A 12,169-nucleotide genomic window follows, 5' to 3' on the forward strand; every position below is an offset into this window, starting at 1 on the left:
TACAATTAATTCAAAGTCAAATGTTTTTAGGGGAGGGAATAAGATAATAATGTAGATTTTTTAGAAAATCAAAAGGTTTCCCAGTTTCTCACCAACTGCTTCTAACTCTAGAAGGTTTTTAAAGGACTTATAGGTTTCTACACAACTGAACTGATCAAGAGGCACTCTAGAAACACTACACTGACGAAAGCTGATACCTCCTAATCTTTGAATCCTATAGTGTAAAGTCATGTTTTTACTCCACTGACACAGGTATTTAAAACTCAAGTACCTAGCCATTCGCTGTGCCTTTACAAACATTTGTGAACGAATGAGTCGCTCTAAGGAGCTCGCTGAATTTGGGCATTGAACTGCAACAAGTCCATTTGTGGAATTTCTTTGCTTTTTGATTTTCCAGGATCAACTGTAAATGGTATTACTGCAAAGTGGAAGCATTCAAAAGCCACAGCAACTCAGTCACAGACTGGCACATCCTATAAAAGTCCAGTGCTGAGACGCATAGGTGAAACACACGGCCAGCATAATGTTCCCAAAGTACAATCAAATCTTAAATCATTCTGTTCTCTGTGTATGCATACATACGGTTGAAACACCTACATCATCTCCCTCGTCGCTGCGGTACAATAGCAAAAACAGAACCACAGACGGATGTTGATGTTTCCATGTAGTCTCTTACAAAATGAGGAACAGATAATAGATCAGATTACTGCAAAGAAAGAATGAGGGAATACATTTGTCCAGTTTTTTGCACAGATATGAACAGACATCCTTAGAACATTTTTTCTTTGTACACCTCAGCCTCTCTAAACAAAACAAAACACACTTAAGTAATTTATTTCAAATTCTATTTCCCTTGAAGTAGTTGGAGTTTTCGTGAACTTATCATCAAGAAACATTTTTATTTTGTTTCATTTTGGTAGAAAAAGTAGTAAAAAACCCAACTCTCCTCTGTTACTTGAAGCTCTAACAACAACGGCTAAGCAACACTAAAGACATACCTTGAACAAACATCATTGATGTCGGTTTGACGTTCATTCAGCTACAAGCATCACGGGGGCTTCATGGAAAGATGACCTCCTCTAATACAACAGAAACAGATTCAGACCAGCTAACCTAACATGTGTGTACAAACCCAATTCCAGAAGTTGGGTTGTTGTGTAAAATCCAAATAAAAATAAATGCAATGATTTGGAAATCTCATAAACCCACATTTTACTCACAATAGACCACAGAAAACATGTCAAATGTACAAGAACAAATCTGCTTTTGTCCAGAGAAGAAATCAGAATTTATTTGAACAGCTTCATACATAAAAGGTTTTGAGTAGAAAGGGATTTTTGAGTCTGTCGAACAGGGTTGTGGGAGTCCGTCAGATGAAAAAAGTATGGAGCAGTTGTAGCCAATACACTTCAAGGTTAGAAACATCTTGAAAGCAGCCAGCATCTGCTCCATGTAGCCCCCCATCAACTCACAATGAATGCTAAGTGTGTTATTAATATTAGAGTTATGTACTGAGAATTTCTTCAGCTCAAGAAAGTGACAATTTATCCTCTGATGGCAGAATTTTATTTACTGCTGAGTCACAGGTGGAATCCTTGTGATTTAGTGCCATGAAGGACGACACGATAAACTGTGAAATATCACACTGTCGGTACTGTAGATTCCCTCCTCGCCTACGTAAGGCTTCCCTCACATGCCTCTAAGTGTCGGTGCTTTGCTGGAAGTAAGTGTGTCTATGTGCGCGCGAGTGTTACTGCAAAGGAAGATGCCACTGTTTGCTCATGTGCACACCTAACTCCGTTCGCCTCCCTTCTGTTGTTTGTGCGCTAATTATCTTCATTTCTCAGCAACAGTGGCGACTGCTGCTATTTCGGAGAAGTGCAACAATTACACCATCACGGGTCGGTCAGCCCGCTCGCCTCATTTTCACAGGTCTTTCACGGCCGGTGATTAGCTGTTCGCTTCCATTTTTAGCGAGTTTGTGGCTGCTTTTGCAGAACAGGTGGCATCTCCATGCAGACTGGCAACTATACATCTAGCACCCATGAATACATCCACATTATAGCAGTGAAAGTAGATATCCCAGAGCACTTTCTTTTCTTTCTGTTTGCAAGAAACTTTTTTTTTTAAAATCCCACGCTGGCAGTGATTTCTCATCCTCCTTTGTTAAGCAGCTGAAATGCAAGTGGAAATCCAGAGGGGGGATTGGGAGCGTCTCAAACAAGGTTTATTCAAATCTAGATTATAGAGAAAGTTAGAAATCTCAGCAACTTTTAAGCGATCTGTATTGACTCCCAGAAACAAACAGTGATGCTTTTCTGGAAGTACAGTAGCTCCAGCGGTGACACCAGAGAGCACACTTCTGCTCTGGGACTGTTTGCCTAGACATAAATCTCTCCATGAACCATAACCTTCAGCACTCCCAGCGGTGCTGCTGTTGTTAGTATCTGGCAATCCGCTTGACTGTGTCCGGGTTGTGTGTACGCTTTGGACTCGGTGGACATTTAGGTGAAGTTGTTACTGTTTATTATTAACGTTTGTGCGTGGGTGACACAAAAATAGGAGAGAAAGTTAGAGAGACGATATCAGGAAAAAGACAAAACTGTGGGCCAGTCAGGAGCGAGAAGACAAATCTCTGGCAGCCTCTGTTCTGCCCACTTGTGATTTCTGTTGTGGGAGTAATTACATGTGGCCCAGGGCAGAGGGTGTCATCTCTCTGTCTGATCTGGAAGACAGCCACCGCTCCACCTACAGCGGGAAGAGGACGTCTCTGCTCCAACATGGTGCATGGGATTTGAGAGCAGATAAAGAAGCAGCTGGTCGGAGACAATTCATATTTGGGTTGCTTAGTGGCCGTGGGCGGATGTGTCAACAAGAGCAACGTGGTAAAGTGGATAGGCTGGATAGTCCCCTGTGTTGTGCAGTATATTTACTGCAGGAATAATGTGCATTACTGAAATTATTTCGGGTTTGCTTCAGTTCCCAAATGTACCTCTCAAAGACAAGGTCAAGGCAAAAACAAGAATATCTCCTTTTTCTTTTCGCCCATCAGAAAACATCACGAAAACAAAGATATCAGGCACTTACTGGCAATAAATACTTTCATTTTACCCGAACAGTTGCCCAAGGGATTTAAACTTTCCACTAATACTTGCACAAGGATACCTTAGATTATAGAAAGGAAGGGTCAGACACCGGCAGCAAACCCTGCAACTAACTAGACAGCCTGCTCTACCACCTGAGCCACAGACCAGCATGTTAACGATATAAGACAAATGAATAAGAAATCAAGAGGATTATGGAGGACCGTTGACCTGGTCTTTATGAAATATCTGTGAGGTGTTTGCTCAGAAAGTCACAGGTGGAGCGTCTTAAGCAAACTTACATCTATCTACCTAAGAAGTAGGTAGAAAATGTTAAATCCTCAGATAAAGTCTGGAATACTAACAATACTGGAAAAATGGGATGAAATAAATCAAGCTATCAAATACAAGTCAAATACTCATGTTTTTTCTTCTCTTGTGAATAGACAAATAATAATGTTTTTTCCCCATTTTTGGTGGTTCCACATGCACCTTCTTGTCTCTTCTAACTGCTTTTTCAGTAGGTTTTTGCTTTTGGCTAAGGTCAGTGTCACTGCTGGAAGCATTAGGTGATACTTGGACCCTACAGAGGTTGCACAGGTAGTTCAGCTCCTCCAGGGGGGCACATCAACGCGTATCATTGCCAGAAGGTTTGCTGTGTCTCCCAGCACTGCCTCAAGAACATGGAGGAGATGTCAGGAGCCAGGCAGTTACTCTAAGACAGCTGGACAGGGCCGTAAAAGGTCCTTGACCCATCAGCAGGACCAGTATCTGCTCCTTTGTGCAAAGAGGGATGAGTTTGTGAAGGTTCTCAGTCATCCAGGTCATCGTAGTCAAAGGAGCTTGCAAAGAAAAGCGTCTGGACTTCTTTAAGTTACTTGAAGACGTTTCACCTCTCATCCGAGAAGCTTCTTCAGTTCTAAGGTCAAATGGTGGAGAGTCCCAGATATAAACCTAGTGGGAGTAACCCCCCACAGAGGGACAAAAGGACCCCCTGATGGTCCTCTGTGATAAACACAGAAGAGCCACCTCCACAGGACAAGACTCAGCTGTCCATCTGCATCTTAAGGATAAAGGACACTCTTTCGAGGATGCCAATGTTCACATTTTGGACAGAGAGGACAGATGGTTTGAAAGAGGAGTGAAAGAAGCCGTCTATGTCCACTGTGAGCGACCATCTTTGATCATCTATAATCCAGTTTTGAGTTCCCTCCCCAGACGCCTTAACACCCACTCACATCCTGGGCCATCTGACCTCAGGAATTCGCATGATAAGGTGGGGCCAGGTTTCACAATGAGCACAATGAGTTTCACACCTTGGCTCAGGTGATTAGAGGATCATCAGGGGGTCCTTTTGTCCCTCTGTGGGGGGTTACTCCCACTAGGTTTATATCTGGGACTCTCCACCATTTGACCTTAGAACTGAAGAAGCTTCTCGGATGAGAGGTGAAACGTCTTCAAGTAACTTAAAGAAGTCCAGACGCTTTTCTTTGCAAGCTCCTTTGACAAAGAGGGATGAGCTACAAAATGACCTCCAGCTGGACATTGGTATGAATGTTCCTGAGCAAGAAATCAGAAACACCACAAATACATATGTTATAATGTGTAAGTTAGGACAGTATAGCTACAGTTTACAGTTAAAAAAGGGCAAGAAGTGATGTCTGCAAGCATTTGGCAGCATGAAGAGTGAGTTCTGCTGAGAGGATATAGTCAAAATTAAAATTGAAATGTTTCTACTGCGACTCAGAAAATAAAATAAAAAGTTCAATTAAATATATATATGAAAATGAATTAGATTTATACAAATGAAATAAACTGAAGGATTTAATTGTTTTTTCATATCTCATTCCCTGTCCTGCATGTTAAAGAGTACACAACAGCCGCAGAATAGAAAAAAAACAGAGATACTTTCATTTAGAAAGAAGATAAAGAGAACCACATTTTTATTTGAATTTTTTCACATTTGTTTTAGCAAATTAAACTCTTCGTTCGCCATTTGTTAGGAGCAATTTATTCTCCTGTCCAATTAAATAAAGGTTACAGAACAGGCACACTTTTCCCCACTTTTCTCTTCACCATAACATGCAACTGTGAACTGAAGAAGTAAGGAGCAACTTTAAAACAAACCGATAATTATATGGAAATCAATAATTATATTTGTTCTGTTGTCTGTCCCCCTGGTGATTGACGTGCCCATGCATTTAAGTGTCTTCACTCTGTGTCTCTGTCAGTCAGCCAGCGTGTGTGTGTGTGTGTGTGTGTGTGTGTGTGTGTGTGCGTGTGTGTGTGTGTGTGAGAGAGAGAGAGAGAGAGAGAAAGAGAGGGAGGGATCCTCCCTGTTATGTCCCGGGAGACTGCTGAGTGTGTTGACAGTGTATTTAGGGAGCTTTTAACTCAATATACGCCTCAAACCCCATGGCAACCAGGGCTTTTTTATTCCTTTGCGCATCACCATGGAAACGCTGATGTTCATTAAATTTCGCCCTCTGTTTGAAGATATTAAGACAAAATGAGAAAACCCAGTTTATATCCAAGCAAATGACTGACTTTGACCTCAAAAACACTTGGATCAGCGTGATTATGGCAAACAGATGTGCTGTTTGTGTTTATTAACGGTATGCTAGATCAGATTTGTGATGTCCAGCAAACCTCCAAGGATGCTGATTGGTTGCTGCAGTAATAACTATGGACAGCTACTGACTTTCACATGAGCAGGGAGAGGGAAGCGGCACTGTTTCGCATTTTGTTTGAGAACTTCACAAAGACTCCGGCTTCAGAGTGCTGCTGTGATCCCTGCACGACACACGTGAATGAACAGTTAGCTGCAGAAACACTACGGTCGAGCAGCACGAAACGCCCAGACGGCCCCTGGGAAAATCAATTTCCATGCATCTGAAGCGCGCATGTGTGTGTGTTTCTGTTACAAGGATGCATCTACACAATGTGTTTTCTTAGTCTTTCCCCTGCACTCATAGGAAATGCATTAACCTCTGAGAGATGCGGCAGCTGCAAGCGAAACTTCAGGCTTCTCTGTGTTTGTCTGTTTGTGTTTGGAGGTTAAAGGTGAAATGTGCCTCTTTTCCACATAAATGGGTATGCATGGGCCCTCTCCAAGATGGATTACACTCACATACTTTGACTGTACACAGATTTTTCAGTTGCTCAGGCATGTATACCTACATATTTCCCCCCGTGTAGTCCAGCAGTCATCTACAGCTACACACGGTTCTATCAGTGCACGAGTCGAAACGGTCTCCGTTTCCTCATCGCTGTCAGCTGTCCTCGACTCATTACAGTGAAGCCACATTGCGACTGCAGCTGGAGACCCTGGCAAGCCATGTTTATCTAAAGAGGATAGAGACAGATTGAATATGTAAAGCCAGCAGCTAGCTGAATCCCATCTCACTGATTGCTTTGGACTAGCTGAGAGTTTGAGATGAATTTTCTATTGCTCTCTAACTGAGGTTTAGTGGGACAGGAGCAGTGCCCGGGTAAACAGCAGGTGACTCTATGTGGTTGTGTGTGTGAGGATGTATGGGGTGGGGTATGGGATATTGGTTTTTCTTATGCATTACACCTACTATATCTACATAGTCACCATCTATAAACAAATGCTACGCAGGACAGAGACAAGATAGGAATTGGTTTGTTGTATTTGCTTGTAAATCAAAGTCACACAGGTTTTTTCATGGTTCTTTGGCTGATCAGTGGGACTAGTATCTTCTTAAATTCTCTACAGGAGTTAAAGGTTTTTAAAAAATTATTTTTAAAGCAGCACATTTAGAGCACTCTGACACCTGCTCTGACATTTCCCAGGTACAGATTACAGAAAGCAGTAATAAAATGACACGTCTTGGACTGGATTTCAGTCGAGACTCTTGTTCAGCAAGTTTGCACATTAGCATTGTTTTGTTTTAGCAGTTCCTGTGTTTAACTTTCTTTATGCTTGATTGATCGGTCATGTTTTAGAAGTTTAGAAATAACATTGAAAGAAAATCTACAAAAGAAGTCAAGAACTGATACCGCTAAGAAATTATTTTGGTGCCCAAGACACCGTGGCAGGATTAGAGAGTGCTATTAATACCGTAACGTTCTCAAGAACCAGACGTTTTGATCTCGTACAACACCTCACTTCAGCCCCATACAGTCACACAACAACAAGGACCCCCCTCCCCTTCCTGCACACATTAACTCCCTTTTTCCTGCAGCACAAACAAACATGTATCTTAAAGAAATAACAACAGCGTGCAGAGATAACCAACCTGTCACTGTAAAATAACATTTAACCATCGTTACAATACAATTAAAAGAGCAACCACCAACCCGTGAACCAACCCGCAAAAACTATTAAAACTATTTACACTCTTGCTTGTGTGTGTTAAACATATAAACATTTTTAGAAATCTAATGTTGTCTTTAATGAAGTGAACACGACTCTGGATGCTGACAATGCATTTTCATCTCCTGGCATCAAACACTGCTGTTCTGGTCTCACAAAGATCTTATTTGGCAAATTTATTGGCCATATTGGTCATAATGGTTAGAGTGGCAACTTCTGCACTTGGAGGTTTCTGAGCCAGGAGATTTCAGTGTGTGTCTTATTTTGGACTATTTTCTTCTCACCACTGGTTACTTGTTGTATGTTGCATGACTCACATTTAGGCAAAACCCTACAGAAACCAGCAGAAGTATTCATGAACTGAACTAGCAGAAATTCTCACTCACTTACTCAGATTTCCTCTAAGAAAATGATTTTATTTTCCTATTTGCAGATCTGAAGCAGCAGTATGAAGCACTGATGACATAGTTGTTAGCAATCTGAACTTCTGAAGTCGTCTGGACCAGCAACTTTGATCCTTAATTAGCTGAAGAAATCTGCAGAAATCCCCCCATCTTATGCCCTCTTGTTGCAATTAAGCCATCTTGTCCACATGCAGTGTTTCCAGAGATACTCAAAAGTCCATCACGGCCGATGGGACGCGAACAGGGAGGCACGGTTTATATAACATGCACAAGCCTTTGCTAAATTCACATACACACATATATGTATATATATATCACCAGTTACGCCATCTATCAGTTTTCCTTTGATGTAAACACTGAACAACCCTTGAGAGAATATGCACATATATACTAGAAGAGCTCTGATTATAATAGCCTTTTTTAGAATCCTATTTCTAGAGTGAAGCTTCACTATTCACTGAGGCCCGGCCTCTGAAGTATAGTCAACAGCAGCATGCGGCGATTAATTAAAGATTTGTCTCGATGAGGGGAGGTTTGGGAGGCAGAAGGATAAAGTAGGCAAATCTGCTGGCCTAATTAGGGGAATTTAATTTCTCACAGGCTCACATTGACTCAGACCTTGATGAGGCATTTTTGGAGAAAAGGGGAGTGGAGGGAGGGAGGGGGAGGAAAAGCAGCTTGTCCATGATGTTACATGCAGTAATAGATGGGTGAAGAGAGCTTGCCAAAAGGGAAGCGCGAGACACTGTAAAATCATGTAGCGCCTTGACAATAGAGCTCATCAAATGCTCATGTACTGTCAGCGAGGGCGTCCGCGTGTCTGCAGTTTTAGAGGGGAGAAAGTTTTCGGAGGATTTTGCAACCTTTTTCGGGGGCTGGAGATACTCATTAAGGCCTAATTTTGTAAGACATGAGACACTGCTTTGCACATTAAGTCTGACAATGACATACCACAGAAAGTCAGTTAGCAGACAGCCTGGTGAGTTGTTGAAGTTTTATGAGGACACGCATTTGCCTATAAAGGCATTCAGGCATTTCAATCCTCAGTGTGCTTTTGCCTGGTTGAAACTTTCTATTCAGCCATACTTTTGGTTTGGTAAAGGTCTCACCTCACAGACAGGATGTCAGCAGTCCCTGCTGTTATCTGTTTGCAGCCAGGACATTAACTTCCAAGTCCAGTTGGTGTAGTAAGCAGTTTTCTTCGAAACCAAAGCTGCCCAGCACAAAAAGAAAGACTTAATGTTGGAGTAACCTTCATTACAAAACCAGTGTGACAGTGAATTCTTCCTACTGTCCATCCATTTTATTTTATTTTTTATCCAGGTCCAGGTCATGGGGCAGCAGTTTAAACCAGGGGTGGAAAACTCCAGGCCTCAAGGGCCGGCGTCCTGCAGGTTTTAGATCTCATCCTGGGTCAACACACCTGAATCAAATGATTAGTTCATACCAGGTCTCTGAAGAACTTCAAGACATGTTGAGGAGGTCATTTAGCCATTTAAATATGCTGTGTTGGATCAAGGACACATCTAAAACCTGCAGGACACCGGCCCTCGAGGCCTTGAGTTGCCCACCCCTGGTTTAAACACAAATACACAAATCTCCCTCTACCCTCACCACCTCCTCCAGTTCTTCTTTGGGTGTCCGGTGAGTCCTGGGTCTGCCAAAGAGCCTCTATCCAGAAGGACATGCCCAGAGCACCTCACCTTAGAGTCATCCAACTTCAATCCCTAAAGGACCATAACAGGTTCCTTTCAACGTGGAGGAGTAGAGGTTCTACTCTAAGCCTCTCGTGAATGACTAAGGTCTTCACCCTATCTCTAATACTACAGTCAAACAAGGGCTAACAGTTGTTAGAGACTCCAGCAGGGCGAAAATTGTGCCAACAGTGTGCAATGAACTTGCAGTCTTCTTGCCTTTGAAAGTGTTACTTTGAAGATGGGGTCATGCCTGCAATCACTCACAGTCAGTCCAAGTCGTCAAAGTGACTTTAGTGCATGAGAACAGTGAGAAATAGTAGTGAGACAGTCTGCTATCGGTTTATGATTGAATGGGGTCAAGTTGGCAAATACATCCACTCTTTTTGTGAGACTGATTTACTGTGATAAATCAGCAAAAAGCATAAAAAATAAGAACTTCAGAAATTCCTCCACAAAGAGTGACATAGTTGCTAAAGAATAGCAATTAAGCTGGCACAAGTGCTCAACAACCTTGCTTTGACATAGGAATAGAAACAAAATGGCAACAAGTTGGCAACCAGTTGAGTCGTGTCCCCAATTGCAAAGAGACTCAAACCTTCACCAGGCTGTCTGAGGGTGAATGCAATCAGTCCAAGTTGGACTGCAATTGTTTGGAGACAGGTTGCCTGTTGCGCAATCACATTCTGAACAAAAGTTGTTGAGAATGTTGCATTCGAGCCCTAATGGGAGCCGTTTTAGATAACACAGTGCTTGTTTCTTTGCAATCACTGATACGTTTTACCTGACCCGGCACTCTTTCCATTCCTAATTCAGACTCCAATTTACCAAGCATATCATCAAGTCTAAAGTGAATTAGGTTTTGGGGGGGAAAGAAGACACCAAAACAGCTGGAGACAATCACTGAAGTCACACTCTATTTTTTCAGGAAGATGGATAGTGATTAGAACAGGAACAAGTGGTTTGTTTATTGAGTTTGCTACTGCAGTGGTGTGAGGAGCAGACAGAGACAGGGACGGGCAGACTCGCTGTGTCAGGTGGAGGTAATAGAGGAGCCTATTTCTTAAGAGGGAAGCTCGGTTCATCTGTTCTTAAATGTCAACGGGGAATGAAGCAGCAGTGCAGCGTGGTTCATCTAAAGTGACAGGAAAACAGCTGGCCTCGCCCGGCTCATTTTACTGGAGTAAACAGCTCATACTACAACATTTAAAGACTGTAATTAGCGCAGGTCTGCAAACAGACCTGACCCATCTTCACATCCTTTGCCCATCTGCGAAGATGAGTCACACCGAGTGTGTAAGGAAGCATTAATGTGATACGTTACACTAATAGCACCTGGAGAACTGCTGAAAGAAAAGCTCAACAGTAATAAGGACTAATACTCCTTTTTTAAAGACTATTGGCCTTTAGTGGCCGATACCATCTCATGTTCTCTCTCTTTGTGGACTTGCGTGCGTGCGTGCGCGCGCGCGTGCACACACACACACACACACACACACACACACACACACACACACACACACACACACACACACACACACACACAGAGCCTAATGTGTTCTCAGTCTAATAGCTCTTTCATTAATGCCAATCCAAAGACGAATGGATTGAATAAGCAGCCCAAATCTATCTGTCTGTTCGGGTTTAGAAACACTCCTGCTTCCTCATTGCTTGCTGGCATTTATGTACTCTGACGTGGCTGGAGAGACGCGGGGATGGATACAATAGACTGCAGATTGACAAAATAGGGCATAATGACCTGAAAAAGGGCTAAATGTGGAAACAGGGTATATGTTAAGATGCAGTTAACAAAAATTTTGACAAAACCATTACATAAAAAAATGGAGAGCTTGATTGTGCACTTTCTGGTAAACGAGGATTGTGAACTTTTATTTTGTTGTTTTTTTGGGGGGGAGGTAGAATTGAGAATAATTTTTGTGGGCGGAACAGCAACAGATTTTTGTTTGGCTTCCTACACAGCTGAACAGAACATTAATAACATTTCAGCTCTTCAGACATGGACTGAACTCTTGAGTTTCGCAGCCTTTCCGTCCTTTCCGGAGGCTTCGGGACCAAAAGAGAGTAATTAGAGAGCTTTGATTACAATTGCATATTCATGTACTGATGGGTAAAAATTAATCTGCTCACCCTGGCCCATGTCCATTGTCACAGACGAGCATCGGTGGTGTGTGTTAATTACGGGCCCTAAACACGTGTGGGGCGATGTAGCATATCGGTGACATGCATCTGTGCGTGGCACTCGCGGGGTCTCTAATCAAGTTTTGCATTCCAATTTCCTGGCAATGCCCTTTCTTTTAACAGGGGTCAAGCCTCCTTCGCTAATTTGTTTGGCTGCCGGATGGGTGAACAGGGGTAGTCTGGCTGGTGTGTGTCTGTGTGTGAGGATTTTCCCCTGGTTATTGTAAAGTTGTCGGGTTTTTTGTTGATATTTCTTAAAGAGCTACTAACTGAAAATTTGTCCCAATTTCTGAATTTCATGTCTAAATGCTGCTTTGAAGGATTGGCCACGCTGCCAAGAGTGAAATATTTGGAGGATGCATTGATTTTGTGTGTGTCTCTGTGCGTGGTGATGTAGGTAGGATGATGGGCGGCAGTGTGGGAGGGGTATGACTGGAGTGTGTGTGTGCG

This window comes from Rhamphochromis longiceps, linkage group LG8 (assembly GCF_057381845.1).
Source record: "Rhamphochromis longiceps isolate RC_006_pf linkage group LG8, R_longiceps_female_GT1.1, whole genome shotgun sequence".
NCBI classification, from domain to species: domain Eukaryota; kingdom Metazoa; phylum Chordata; class Actinopteri; order Cichliformes; family Cichlidae; genus Rhamphochromis; species Rhamphochromis longiceps.